Here is a 13364-nt window from a genome sequence, read left to right as displayed (position 1 = left end):
AAACTGAAGGACCTGGCATACATATTAGCGAAACGCAGAATAGCGATGGGATGGAAAACGCAGGCAGGGCCTTGGGTGCAAGTATGGTGGAGGGACCTACTGAAATGGGCCAACGCAGAAACGGTGGTGTGGCAGAAGCAGTGGCCAGAGACCCGAACCAAGAGGGGGAGGGGATGGAAGCCTGGAGACACTGGATTGCAGAGCTCATCATGACCACTGTAGATAACGAGGAATCGGAACACAGTCACACACAAGTAGGTGCAGACAGCAGTGTGATTGGTGTAGAGTAAGCAAAACTTGCAGGGTTGTGTGAAGGAAAGCAGGCCAGGATGGGAAGGGAGGTTTTGTCATGATCTCTGCTTCCAAAAGGTCAGGGTTTTCCCAACTCCCTTGGAAGCAGATCCATAACCCAGGTTCCGAGTGCCAACCAGTCCCAATTGGGACCTTTTGGACCCAGTCCTGGCGCCAGTGGCACCAGGCTCATAAATATGCCCAGTCCCAGCGCTGGAAGCGCCGGGCTCATAATGCTTGGGTGGACTTACCTGCAGCAGACCATGCTGCTTACTTGCCTGCCAGTTGAGCCTCTGATCCTCTTCTGTTTGGAACTACTTTTCCTGTTGGGTGGGGCAGGAGCCACTCCCTAGATTCAGAACACTGGAACTCTTCTGGAAAGCAGGAACTCTTTTCTTACCTAGGCGTGGCTGTGGAAGGAGACACCTAAGCACTACAGGAGGCTATTTAAACCACACCCGATGGATGAATCTTGCTTTGCGTTATTCTGCATCCTCTGCAGCAGAACGCTCATCGTGTCTTCTGCATCTGATCCTGGGCCTAAGGAAAAAGGCTTACCATCCTGAATCCAGTCTTCAGCAACACCTATAAAGACAAGAAAGAACAGGTTAGCATTACGGTCTTCAGTGACAGCTCTTCAATTACCTGGTCCATCGGCTGTCACCAACGCCTCGCGCTGCATTCCGGCATCTGAAAGACAAAGGCTTACCTACTCTTCGTGCGCTCCGGAGGTCTTCACACTGCATTCCGGCATCTGAAAGACAAAAGCTTACCAACTCTTCGCACGCTCCGGAGGCCTTCGGCGCTGCATCCCGCATCTGAAAGACAAAACAAGGTGCGTTTAAAGACATTGGGGAACTTTAATACTCACGTGCCATTACTCCTTTCCACATCTAACCCAGTGGGTATTCCGGCACCCTGCAGCCGCTCCGAACTTGTACCTGCAAAATAAAAAGACAGTTAGAGCGCATCGTGAAGCAGGCAACAAGCACTTACTTACGTGCTTCCAGGCGCTTCTATTCATCACACAGGCTCCATCTTCAACTCACTTCAGCCCGTCATCCGCCATCGCCGGAACCCTGCAAAACAAGAAACATCATTACTAAAGACTTTAAAGACATTAGAATTACTCGAAACTTACCGTTCGTGCAGTAAATGACGGACAGCAGTCCTCTGAAGTCAAGAGGCCTGCTCCCCTTATCCAGTGAAGAAACTGGTTACAGCACCCTGCCCCGAGGCAGATGGAGAGCACGGCGTTCACTTCCCTAAGGTGAGAGCGTTAACCTTTGGGGTTCTACAGGAGAAGAGAAAGGGAAGAAGAGAGAGACATTCAATAACCCAGTTCCTTAATCCCATATTTTCTATCTGCAGACATCTTACCCTTCGAGTCAGACATACAGTGCACAGAGGTCCAGCCCAAAGAGCCAGCCGTGTGTTACACATCACCTTTGAAGATACGGTATACGCCCAGTCAAGACCGGCGCCTCTACGGGAATCAGGTGAGCGTTACAGAACGCAAAGCCTACCACAAAACTCCCGTCCAGGCGCTATGGAAACCTCGGATACCGACCAGCTAGCCCAGTTACTTGGGGAACTAAGGGCAGAAGTGCATGCAGCCCGTCAGGAAACAAACGCTCTAAGAAGGGAACTGATTATTTCCAAGGAGCGAACAGATGATCTCGCTAGACAATTGCTACAGTCACAAGCCGGACAGACCCCGTTACCCGCATCTGGGGGAAATCTTCCTTCTACATCCTCTATGAATCCAGTGCAGATCAACCTACCTGGGAATGTACCTCTGGCTCCGCCCGAACGATTTTCTGGTGACCCAAAGAGGTTTGCAGTATTTATCAATCAGTGCCGGTTGCATTTCTTATGCCGGCCAGCAGCCTTTCCAACTGATCAAGCTAAAGTAGCTTTCGTGCTTTCGTACCTTAGTGGCAATGCGGCAGACTGGTCGATCCCTCTAGTAAATCAAGATGATCCGGTCCTCCATGATTTTCAAGCTTTTCAGCTCAGTGTGGAAAAACTGTTCGCAAGACATTCACAGGGGCAGGCCTTGGACAATGAGCTTCTTTCGTTGCGACAAGGTAATCAAGACCTTTTGGCTTATATTGCGTCTTTCAACAGACTGATAGTGGAAACTCAATGGCCTGAGGACAAAAGGATTACGCTGTTTTATAGAGGTCTACGTGGAGAGCTCAAAGATGTGTTAGCCCAAGTAGTGAATCCCCCACAAGATTGTTCGGACTATATAGACTTAGTCGTTCAAATAGATCACAGACTGCAGAACAGGAAGGCCGATCGTTCCAAGTTTGATGCTCGAGTATTTTCCAAACCGCCAACTCCTTCCAAAGGAGTAGACTCCGGGGAACCCATGCAAATAGGGGGTCTGAAAGGTCCTCTAACACAAAAGGAGCGGGAAAGGAGAAAACAGTTGCAATTATGCCTCTATTGCGGAAACTCAGGGCACTTTCTTCGAGACTGTCCGGTGAAACCTGCCAAGAAGGCAGTAGGAGCTGCAGTTACCAAAGTTACAAACTCTGAGCAGGGAAACGACCTCGCCCGACAAGAATAGAGGTCCTCTTGCCGAGCGTGAAAACCAGTTCCGTGACCTCGCATTTCGTGATACCTATGGTCCTCATTAGCCCTGATAATCCGGATCGATTACATGCAATTGAAGCTTACGTCGACAGCGGTGCCATCGGCAATTATGTGGATCATGAAATGGTTTTGAGGATGAATCTAACTCTTTGTCCCAAGGCTGTAAAGGACGTCATTACTACGGTGGATGGTACGGAGATAGCCTCCGGGCCAGTAACGCATACCACTCAAGAGGTGACGCTAGTAAGTCAAGATGGACACCATGAGAAGATCGTGTTCGATGCGATCAAGGCCCCTCAGTTTCAGATTATTCTAGGAATACCTTGGTTAGAGAAACACAATCCTCTGATCGATTGGCGAGCAAGAACGGTCCAGTTTCCAGAATGTGTCTCTACTTGTCACCCTCCACCTTTTGTTGCACTGGCAGCAATTTCTTCAGAGACTCCCCAGTTACCTCCCGAATACCTAGAATACCAAGATGTTTTCCGGAAGGATCAGGCTAACTCTCTACCTCCTCATAGGTCTTATGACTGCCAGATAGACCTGATACCTGGATCTACTCCTCCTTGTAGTAGAATTTATGCCCTCACCGAGCCTGTGAACCTTCACCTTCGACAATACCTGGATCAATACCTGGCAAATGGGTTTATTCGTCCTTCCAAGTCCCCTGCTTCTTCAGCTTTGTTCTTCGTTCCAAAAAAGGAAGGAGACCTTAGAACTTGTATAGATTATCGCTCCCTGAACCAGATCACCGTTAAGAATAGATATCCGTTACCTTTGATCCCTGAACTCCTGGACCAAGTCAGAAAAGCATGCATATATACAAAGCTGGATCTTAGAGGAGCTTACCACTTGGTACGAGTAAAAGAGGGCGATGAATGGAAGACGGCCTTCCGCACCAAGTATGGGCTATTTGAATATCAGGTCATGCCCTTCGGACTTTGCAATGCCCCGGCCGCCTTTCAATATTTTATGAACGATGTCCTCAGAGAGCTCATAGATGTGTGTGTTGTTGTTTACATTGACGACATCCTCGTTTATTCTTCATCGGAATCTGAACATCGGAAACACGTGAAAATGGTCCTCGAAAGATTGCGTCAACACAAACTTTTCTCTAAGTTGGAAAAATGTGTTTTCAACGTGACTGAAGTTGAATTCTTGGGATTCATATTATCACCTGGCGGAGTGCGTATGGATTCAAAGAAGGTCGATGCAGTTCTCAAATGGCGATCACCATCCTCCGTAAAAGGTGTGCAAAGCATGTTAGGCTTCGCTAACTTTTACCGCAGGTTTATCCCCGAATTCTCTCGAATAGTCCAGCCCATCACTGCCTTGTTAAAGAAAAACAAACGTTTTGAATGGTCTACCGAGGCGGAACAAGCTTTCCAGGATTTGAAGACTAAATTTATCTCTGCACCAATCTTAAAACACCCTCGCCCCGAACTCCCCTACATCGTGGAAACTGATGCTTCAAGCCTTGCCATGGAGGCAGTTCTATCACAAAAGGACCCGGTAACCAATCAGTTGCATCCCGTGGCATTTTGGTCCCGCAAATTCTCGCCTCCTGAAATCAATTACACGATTACTGACAAGGAACTTCTGGCTATCAAGTCTGCCTTTAAGGCTTGGCGGCATTATCTGCTGGGGGCCCGACACACTGTTACTGTGATTACGGATCACCGAAACCTGCAATATTTGAAAACCGCAAAAGCCCAATCCTCTAGACAACTCCGTTGGGCATTATTCTTTGCCGAGTTTGACTTCATAATTACCTATCGACCTGGTACAAAGAACGGTAAAGCTGATGCCCTTTCTCGGATGGGAGTGGAAGAACACTTGATCAACCCTAAACCTGTACCAATCATTCCCGAACAAAGAATTCTGGGTGTAATCGCCACAGAATCCATAGAGGAAGTTAAAGATAAAGCCAGGCAACTTGTAACTCCAGCAGACATACAGAATTGGCATCTGCAGGGAAAGGACTTTGCAGTAAAGGACAACTTATTGTATTTCCAAGAACGATTATACCTACCCAGCACAGATTTACAGAAAAAAGTAATCTCTTGTTATCACGATTCTTTAATGGAAGGACATCCCGGTATGGCCAAGACCTCAGAAAAGATCAAGCGCTACTTCTGGTGGCCGTCTTGGAAAAAAGATATCAGAGACTTTATAATGTCCTGTGGAGTATGCGCCCAAAACAAGAGTCAAAAGGAAAGACCAGCAGGCCTCTTACGCCCTATTGACATCCCACCTCGCCCTTGGCATACGCTTTCTATGGACTTCATCACCGATCTACCTCCATGCTCCGGATACAATACGATTCTAGTAATCGTGGACTTATTCTCCAAGATGGCGCATTTCATTCCGCTCAAAGGCTTGCCAACAGCAGCAACTCTGGCCCGAGAATTTCTCGAAAACATCGTCCGACTGCACGGTTTTCCTTCGGTTCTAATTTCGGATCGAGGTAGTCAATTGGCTTAAGCCCCGCCAACCTGGTGCCTTCCTGCCTGCCGCTCTTTTTCACCACTTAGCAAGCCCCGCCCACTGGTGCCTTCCTGCTTGCCGCTCTTTTTCACCACTTAGCAATCCCCGCCCACCTGGTGCCTTCCTGCTTCCCGCTCTTTTTCACCACTTAGCAAGCCATGCCCACCTGGTGCCTTCCTGCTTCCCGCTCTTTTTCACCACTTAGCAAGCCCCGCCCACCTGGTGCCTTCCTGCTTCCCGCTCTTTTTCACCACTTAGCAAGCCACGCCCACCTGGTGCCTTCGTGCTTGCCGCTCTGTTTTCCTACTTAAGGAGCCCTCCAGCTTCTTTTCCTTTGCAGATGGGGGGCAGGTGCAAGTGGATCTAGGTCACCTGGCTAAGCCCCGCCCACCTGGTGCCTTCCTGCTTGCCGCTCTTTTTCACCACTTAGCAAGCCCCGCCCAACTGGTACCTTCCTGCTTGCCGCTCTTTTTCACCACTTAGCAAGCCCCGCCCACCTGGTGCCTTCCTGCTTCCCGCTCTTTTTCACCACTTAGCAAGCCACGCCCACCTGGTGCCTTTCTGCTTGCCGCTCTGTTTCCCTACTTAAGGAGCACTCCAGCTTCTTTTCCTTTGCAGATGGGGAGCAGGTGCAAGTGGATCTAGGTCACCTGGTTTAAGCCCCGCCCACCTGGTGTCTTCCTGCCTGCCGCTCTTTTTCACCACTTAGCAAGCCCCACCCACCTGGTGCCTTCCTGCTCTTTTTCACCACTTAGCAAGCCACGCCCACCTGGTGCCTTTCTGCTTGCCGCTCTGTTTCCCTACTTAAGGAGCACTCCAGCTTCTTTTCCTTTGCAGATGGGGAGCAGGTGCAAGTGGATCTAGGTCACCTGGTTTATGCCCCGCCCACCTGGTGTCTTCCTGCCTGCCGCTCTTTTTCACCACTTAGCAAGCCCCGCCCAACTGGTGCCTTCCTGCTTGCTGCTCTTTTTCACCACTTAGCAATCCCTGCCCACCTAGTGCCTTCCTGCTTCCCGCTCTTTTTCACCACTTAGCAAGCCACGCCCACCTGGTGCCTTCGTGCTTGCCGCTCTGTTTCCCTACTTAAAGAGCCCTCCAGCTTCTTTTCCTTTGCAGATGGGGAGCAGGTGCAAGTGGATCTAGGTCACCTGGCCTAAGCCCTGCCCACCTGGTGCCTTCCTGCCTGCTGCTCTTTTTCACCACTTAGCAAGCCCCGGTCACCTGGTGCCTTCCTTCACCATCACTGTCTTGTGGCCAATGCTGGATTTGACTTTTATGGACTTCATTCATTCACGGTGCGTCACTCTTTCTCAACTCTCATGCTGGACTTCCTTTGCATCTTGTACTCATGGTGACCCTGAATCATGCTGTTCCCATCTTCATCTTGTGTCCTGGCTTGCAACATTATATGTTACTACTGACTTCTGCAATTGTATTCGCTCTCCACTCTTGCTTCTCCACTCTTTTTGACTGCTTACTCTCTTTTCTCTCTTCCTTTCCCTTCTCCCTTTTCCTATCTCCTCCCCTTACTTTCTTCTATGCACTTACTCTATCAGAATTGTCCCTGGACCTAATATGATAGCAACCTCGTCTGTTTCCTCCACCCTCCCATTACTGTTTTTTCTCCCCACGACCCCTCCAGCACTATCTGAAATGTCGTCAGGCCTAGTATGATAGTCGCTTGTTTTGTTCCTCCCCTCCCTTTCTGCACCCCTCTCCCTCACCTTTTGTTTTTCTCCGGCTCTACCAGAAATGTCATCAGGCCTAGTACGGTAGTCGCCTGTCTGTTTCCATTTCCTTCCCACTCTCCCCCTCCCTTCCTTATCTATGTCTTAGCTCTTGCACTATCTGAAATGTCGTCAGGCCGAGTACGATAGTTAATTTCACATCCTTACTGTTCATGGCCTGTAAGAATGTGGTTGTATTTTCCCTTGTTCCCTCCCTTGCCTTGAAGCGCTTTGAAACACATTGTGTATAGGCGCTATATAAATAAACAATCATATCATCATATATCAATTTATTTCTCATTTTTGGCGAAGTTGCTGTCGGTCGGCTCAAATTGATGTGAGACTATCGACCAGTCACCACCCTCAGACCGACGGACAAACCGAGAGGACCAATCAAACTCTGGAACAGTATTTACGCTGCATGCTGCAACAAACTGAAAAAACTTGGAAAGACATCCTTTGGATAGCCGAATATGCCTACAATAACTTCGGGAACTGGGAAAACCCCGTTTTTTCTTTTGTACGGCAGTCACCCTCGAACCTCGGAGTTGGATCCCCTCCAAGATCTTGAAACACCAGCAGTAGACTACCTGCATTCTACAATCACCCAAGCCTTTAAGGAAGCTGTTTCTCACCTTCAAAGGGCTAAAGAACAATACAAGAAAGGAGCAGATCAACATCGGAAGGAAGCCCCTCAATATCAAGTAGGGGATCAAGTCTGGTTATCCACCAAATATCTACCTCTAAAAGGGCCACGCACATTCAACCCAAGATACCTTGGTCCCTATTCCATCACTACCATAGTAAACCCAGTAGCGGTCAAGTTGGACTTGCCCCCGCACATGAAGATACATCCGGTCTTCCACGTCTCTCTATTAAAACCCGTGCAACCTCAAACCCGACTAACTAAATCTCCAAAACCTATCCTAGTTGTTGGAGAACTCGAGTTTGAAGTCAAAAGCATTCTGGACTCCAAGATCTCCAAATCTAAACTATTTTACCTAATTGACTGGAAAGGCTACGGCCCCCAAGAGAGATCCTGGGAACCTGCTGAATATGTCCACGCTCCTCGCCTAATCAAAAGATTTCACCAAACATTTCCTGACAAGCCAAAACCCCCGGAGAAGCCCGGTTTGGGAGGGGCCTTGAGGGGGGGTACTGTCATGATCTCTGCTTCCAAAAGGTCAGGGTTTTCCCAACTCCCTTGGAAGCAGATCCATAACCCAGGTTCCGAGTGCTAACCAGTCCCAATTGGGACCTTTTGGACCCAGTCCTGGCGCCAGTGGCAACAGGCTCATAAATAGGCCCAGTCCCAGCGAAGGAAGCGCCGGGCTCATAATGCTTGGGTGGACTTACCTGCAGCAGACCATGCTGCTTACTTGCCTGCCAGTTGAGCCTCTGATCCTCTTCTGTTTGGAACTACTTTTCCTGTTGGGTGGGGCAGGAGCCACTCCCTAGATTCAGAACACTGGAACTCTTCTGGAAAGCAGGAACTCTTTTCTTACCTAGGCGTGGCTGTGGAAGGAGACACCTAAGCACTACAGGAGGCTATTTAAACCACACCCGATGGATGAATCTTGCTTTGCGTTATTCTGCATCCTCTGCAGCAGAACGCTCATCGTGTCTTCTGCATCTGATCCTGGGCCTAAGGAAAAAGGCTTACCATCCTGAATCCAGTCTTCAGCAACACCTATAAAGACAAGAAAGAACAGGTTAGCATTACGGTCTTCAGTGACAGCTCTTCACTTACCTGGTCCATCGGCTGTCACCAACGCCTCGCGCTGCATTCCGGCATCTGAAAGACAAAGGCTTACCTACTCTTCGTGCGCTCCGGAGGTCTTCACACTGCATTCCGGCATCTGAAAGACAAAAGCTTACCAACTCTTCGCACGCTCCGGAGGCCTTCGGCGCTGCATCCCGCATCTGAAAGACAAAACAAGGTGCGTTTAAAGACATTGGGGAACTTTAATACTCACGTGCCATTACTCCTTTCCACATCTAACCCAGTGGGTATTCCGGCACCCTGCAGCCGCTCCGAACTTGTACCTGCAAAATAAAAAGACAGTTAGAGCGCATCGTGAAGCAGGCAACAAGCGCTTACTTACGTGCTTCCAGGCGCTTCTATTCATCACACGGGCTCCATCTTCAACTCACTTCAGCCCGTCATCCGCCATCGCCGGAACCCTGCAAAACAAGAGACATCATTACTAAAGACTTTAAAGACATTAGAATTACTCGAAACTTACTGTTCGTGCAGTAAACGACGGACAGCAGTCCTCTGAAGTCAAGAGGCCTGCTCCCCTTATCCAGTGAAGAAACTGGTTACAGCACCCTGCCCGGAGGCAGATGGAGAGCACGGCGTTCACTTACCTAAGGTGAGAGCGTTAACCTTTGGGGTTCTACAGGAGAAGAGAAAGGGAAGAAGAGAGAGACATTCAATAACCCAGTTCCTTAATCCCATATTTTCTATATGCAGACATCTTACCCTTCGAGTCAGACATACAGTGCACAGAGGTCCAGCCCAAAGAGCCAGCCGTGTGTTACACATCACCTTTGAAGATACGGTATACGCCCAGTCAAGACCGGCGCCTCTACGGGAATCAGGTGAGCGTTACAGGTTTTGGGGGAAAGGGGAATAAACAGACGAGCAATGTACAATGATATTACGTGACGTACAATCTAATGTCTTTATGTTTTTGTGTTGGAAAATAAGTAAAAACTGTTTTAAAAAAAAACATTGTAAAGAGCAGGCATGTCTTGCTACAAGCATAACTATAGTCAGGCAATTAATGGAAAGGACACACACCTACAAATCCTTTACACAACCCAGTGTATACAAGGTGTGTGTGCAGGAGAGAGAAGGGAGACGCTGATCGGAGCCATGCTGCAGCTTAGAAGCACACCGAGAACCAAAGCAGCTGAGGGTACGGGCAAGTGTGAAGTGGGAGCACACCAAATCAGCTCAGAAGTGAATGCATATTGAATACCGAACTGAAAAGAACATTTAACAGTGAAGCAAACCAGTAAATCACTGAATACTAAATGTATGTGGCACAACAAACAAACTCAAATCTTCAAGCTGAATATAATTAAGCCACATAAATCTGCATTAAACTCTGAACTGCAATTGAATATCATTGAATTATTGTTGCACAATGAAGAAAAGTCTAACAGTGAACCGCCAGGAGTGAATAAAGTGTGACAAGGCTGCATTCGGACAGGGGTGTGTGACACCTGGTGGCAGAGCTAAGGGGCAGCTAAGGAGTAACCAGAGGAGCCCAAATAGCACACCCTTAGTCCTGAGAGCAATAAAGTTAAATAAGGGACTGTAACTTGATGCACCAAAGCAAGTACCAAGGAGCCTGAGTGAGACGTTGAAGTCTTGGGGAAGGGAACCCTGAGGTCTGGCAGGTTTATCTGTGTTTTCTTGGGATTGGGATCTCAAGAACACCTCTTTTTGTTTGGATTGTTGTATTTGAAACTTGGGGAAGTTGGACAGTCTTAGGGCCTGTGTATAAATTAATAAAAACCCTTGACCCCTCTCTGAGTCTTGAAGTGATCCCTTTGCCATCTGTGACACATGGAAAGTGATTTTCCCTTACGTCAACAACCCAACGGCGTCAGTCCATTAGCGAATACCACATTTCACAGTCCCGCTTTGGCCAAAAAAGAGTCTGCCTCTCTTGTTGATAAAGAAGAACTAGATATTGACTGGCGCAAAAGTAGAAAATTAACAGAAAGCCAATGTTACTTCCAGCTTCCATGATATGCAAGTGTATTCCTATTCACAAGATTGGCCAGGCTTGCGCTAACCTTAGTTTTGCTAGTAATGAGGTGTGTGGGGATTAACCAGGGACAATTGTTAACCATGATATTATTTGGAGCAGTAGCTTTTCCTCCCTAAGGAAGGGTGACTTGTGGACTCACATCTATTGACACACCAAAAATGCTTCAGAGTTTGACTGCTAATTTGGTAGCGTCGGCAGACGTAGCATCAACCAGCTCATCATTCTCTTTCCCCAATTCCTGACAAGTATGGCATTTTATTCTTGCCGAATCATGACGAGATCCATTCTAACATTGGCTAGATGAACAGCGAGTTGTTGGAGGGTGGCTCTCCAGTCATTCGAATAGGGTATGTATTGCGGCCTTTGAAACTGAAAGGTTTGGGCTTTTTGTTTGTCACGCCTGAATCGATGAAAAAATTGTCATGACCCACGGATATAACCACAATCCTATCTGGGGTGATGTAGATGCTGTCTACCAAGGGGCCAGGACAGCAGATAGGACATTCATTTTGGGGATGGATAAAATGTTTAGGTCTGTAATAGTCAGCCAAGTAAGGGGAGGTAATCAGCCACATAGGCAGTGCATTTTGATATTTTTTTTAATTTATTTTGTTTCAAGCAGGGTTTGGCTTGTGGGCAGCAGAGCACTGTACAGGATGTGAGAAGCCTGCGTTAAAGCTGTCCTCTTTTAATAGCGCACTAATGTGAGTTGGGGTATGCGCATCTGTATGTTCACCCATTGGGATTATTCCTTGGTTAGGTGTTGTTGAAAAAGCCACTTTTTAAGAGATTTGCGAAATTGGAGAATTATGGGGGCAATCCGAGCTGATTCTGAATGATTTCCAGAGGGTGGTTGTGTGGCAAGAGAAAGATTGTTTGCAGGTCCTCTCTTTGCAGATGAGTTGGGATTTGAGCCAGCATTTCGATTTGCTATTTGAGGAGCTTGTTCTACCAGATATGTGGAGTTTAGCTGCCAGGTACGCTGTTGTGCTACTTGTGACTGCTTTGTATATGATACATGCAGTCTTGAACAGTATCCTGACCTGGAGAGCAGACGAATGTAGTTTGCCTAGGAAGGGCTGATTCGGTCAAAATTCCCTGCAGCAGTAGAAATAAAGAAGTGTGTAGTACAGTCTGGAAGTCCTCCGGCGGGACGAAGGGTTTGATTTTGCAAAGGGTGGAGATTTGGAGCCAGGGCGTTTGTGCCTTCTTTGCTGTGTGTTTCTGGAAGGACAGGCTACTGCCAATGGTGAAACCTACAGATTTTGCTTAATCCGAGAGTTGTGGAGCAAATCCTTCTATCATTAAGTCATTGCTGGACAAGTTGTTGTTTAGTGGGAGGACTGGTGAGGAAACATTCGGTCTTGTTTGGGTTAAATTTGAGGTAGGCAGTCAACATCCAGGACTGGATGATGTGAAGGTAATCGCAGAGATGACTGGAGGGCTTTTTACTCTCATGTACAACTATCGTCCACGCATTGGAGGATGGCTATATCACGATCCATGTGAGTGTGCCCAGAGGCTCCATGTAAAAGTTCAAAAGAATTGGGTGGAGGATGGAGACTTGGGGGACTCCGCAGGAGACTGGGAATCAGTTAGAACACAATGTGTTCATCTGACTGCCTAGTGGTCTGCCTAGAAGTAGGAGGTACGCCCATTAAGGACTGTTCCACAGAATCCATCCCGTGTGTGAGGAGGGACAGGAGGATGCAGTGGTCAATGGTGTTGAATGCAGCTGAGGTGTCACGGAGGATGACCAAGTATGACTTCCATTAGTGGGGCAAGGGAGATGAGGGGAAACATCAGTCTGGTGGTCTGTGTAGTTTCTCTTAACCCATTCCCCTAAGATCCCTGGAAAGGTAGGGTGGACTCGCAATGCATAGAGGTTCACCTGATGGAGCAGTGTGGTGGGTGACACAGCTTACGGAAGATAGGAAGGGCATGGTCCAGCTACAATCCAGTCTGGCTGCTGTGTACGGATAGCTTCTCAGGGAGGGGTGGAAGCAGAGTGCAATGGGGCCACCAGGGTAGCAAGGGTGTGAAGAAGAGAGTCAGGGAGGAAGACCTAATGGTGGGCAGCAGGAACATAGAGTTGAAGCACACAGGTCAGGGAAGCATGCCTATGGCAGCAGGAACCAATAATGTGACACACAGAAACAGAGGGAAGCCTGTGGGGATTAATGTCTGCAGAGACAATGCCAGAGCTGGTGACAGAAACTGGAGGAGGAGGATGAGGGGGCGGTCGTAGGTGGAGTGTAGGCAGGCGTGTGCGACAGGAGTGGACACGCTGCAGAAGTTGAGCAAAATGTAAGTAACTAGTAGGCCGTTTTAATATCAAGAGGTTCCTGCAGAGAATATCATGTGGCTGCTTTAATGGCTCCTGTTAGGTGAGTTATTTTGGGCCTAACTCCATAGCCCCTCTTTTGTAATTGGTACATGACGGCAGGCCGAGCCCTGATATTTAATA

At 48.2% G+C, this 13364-nt stretch overlaps 1 protein-coding gene across 1 annotated transcript in view; it reads left to right on the top strand.

Annotated features, from left to right (window-relative positions):
- Positions 1 to 13364, top strand: part of VPS13D (vacuolar protein sorting 13 homolog D) — a 3263180-nt gene that overhangs the window by 3060133 nt on the left and 189683 nt on the right. The window lies entirely within an intron of this gene.

This window comes from Ambystoma mexicanum, chromosome 8 (genome assembly GCF_040938575.1).
Source record: "Ambystoma mexicanum isolate Mex_15411 chromosome 8, UKY_AmexF1_1, whole genome shotgun sequence".
Lineage (NCBI taxonomy): Eukaryota > Metazoa > Chordata > Amphibia > Caudata > Ambystomatidae > Ambystoma > Ambystoma mexicanum.
The sequence above is the reverse complement of the archived record's forward strand: the minus strand, read 5'-3'. Positions and strand labels throughout refer to the sequence as shown.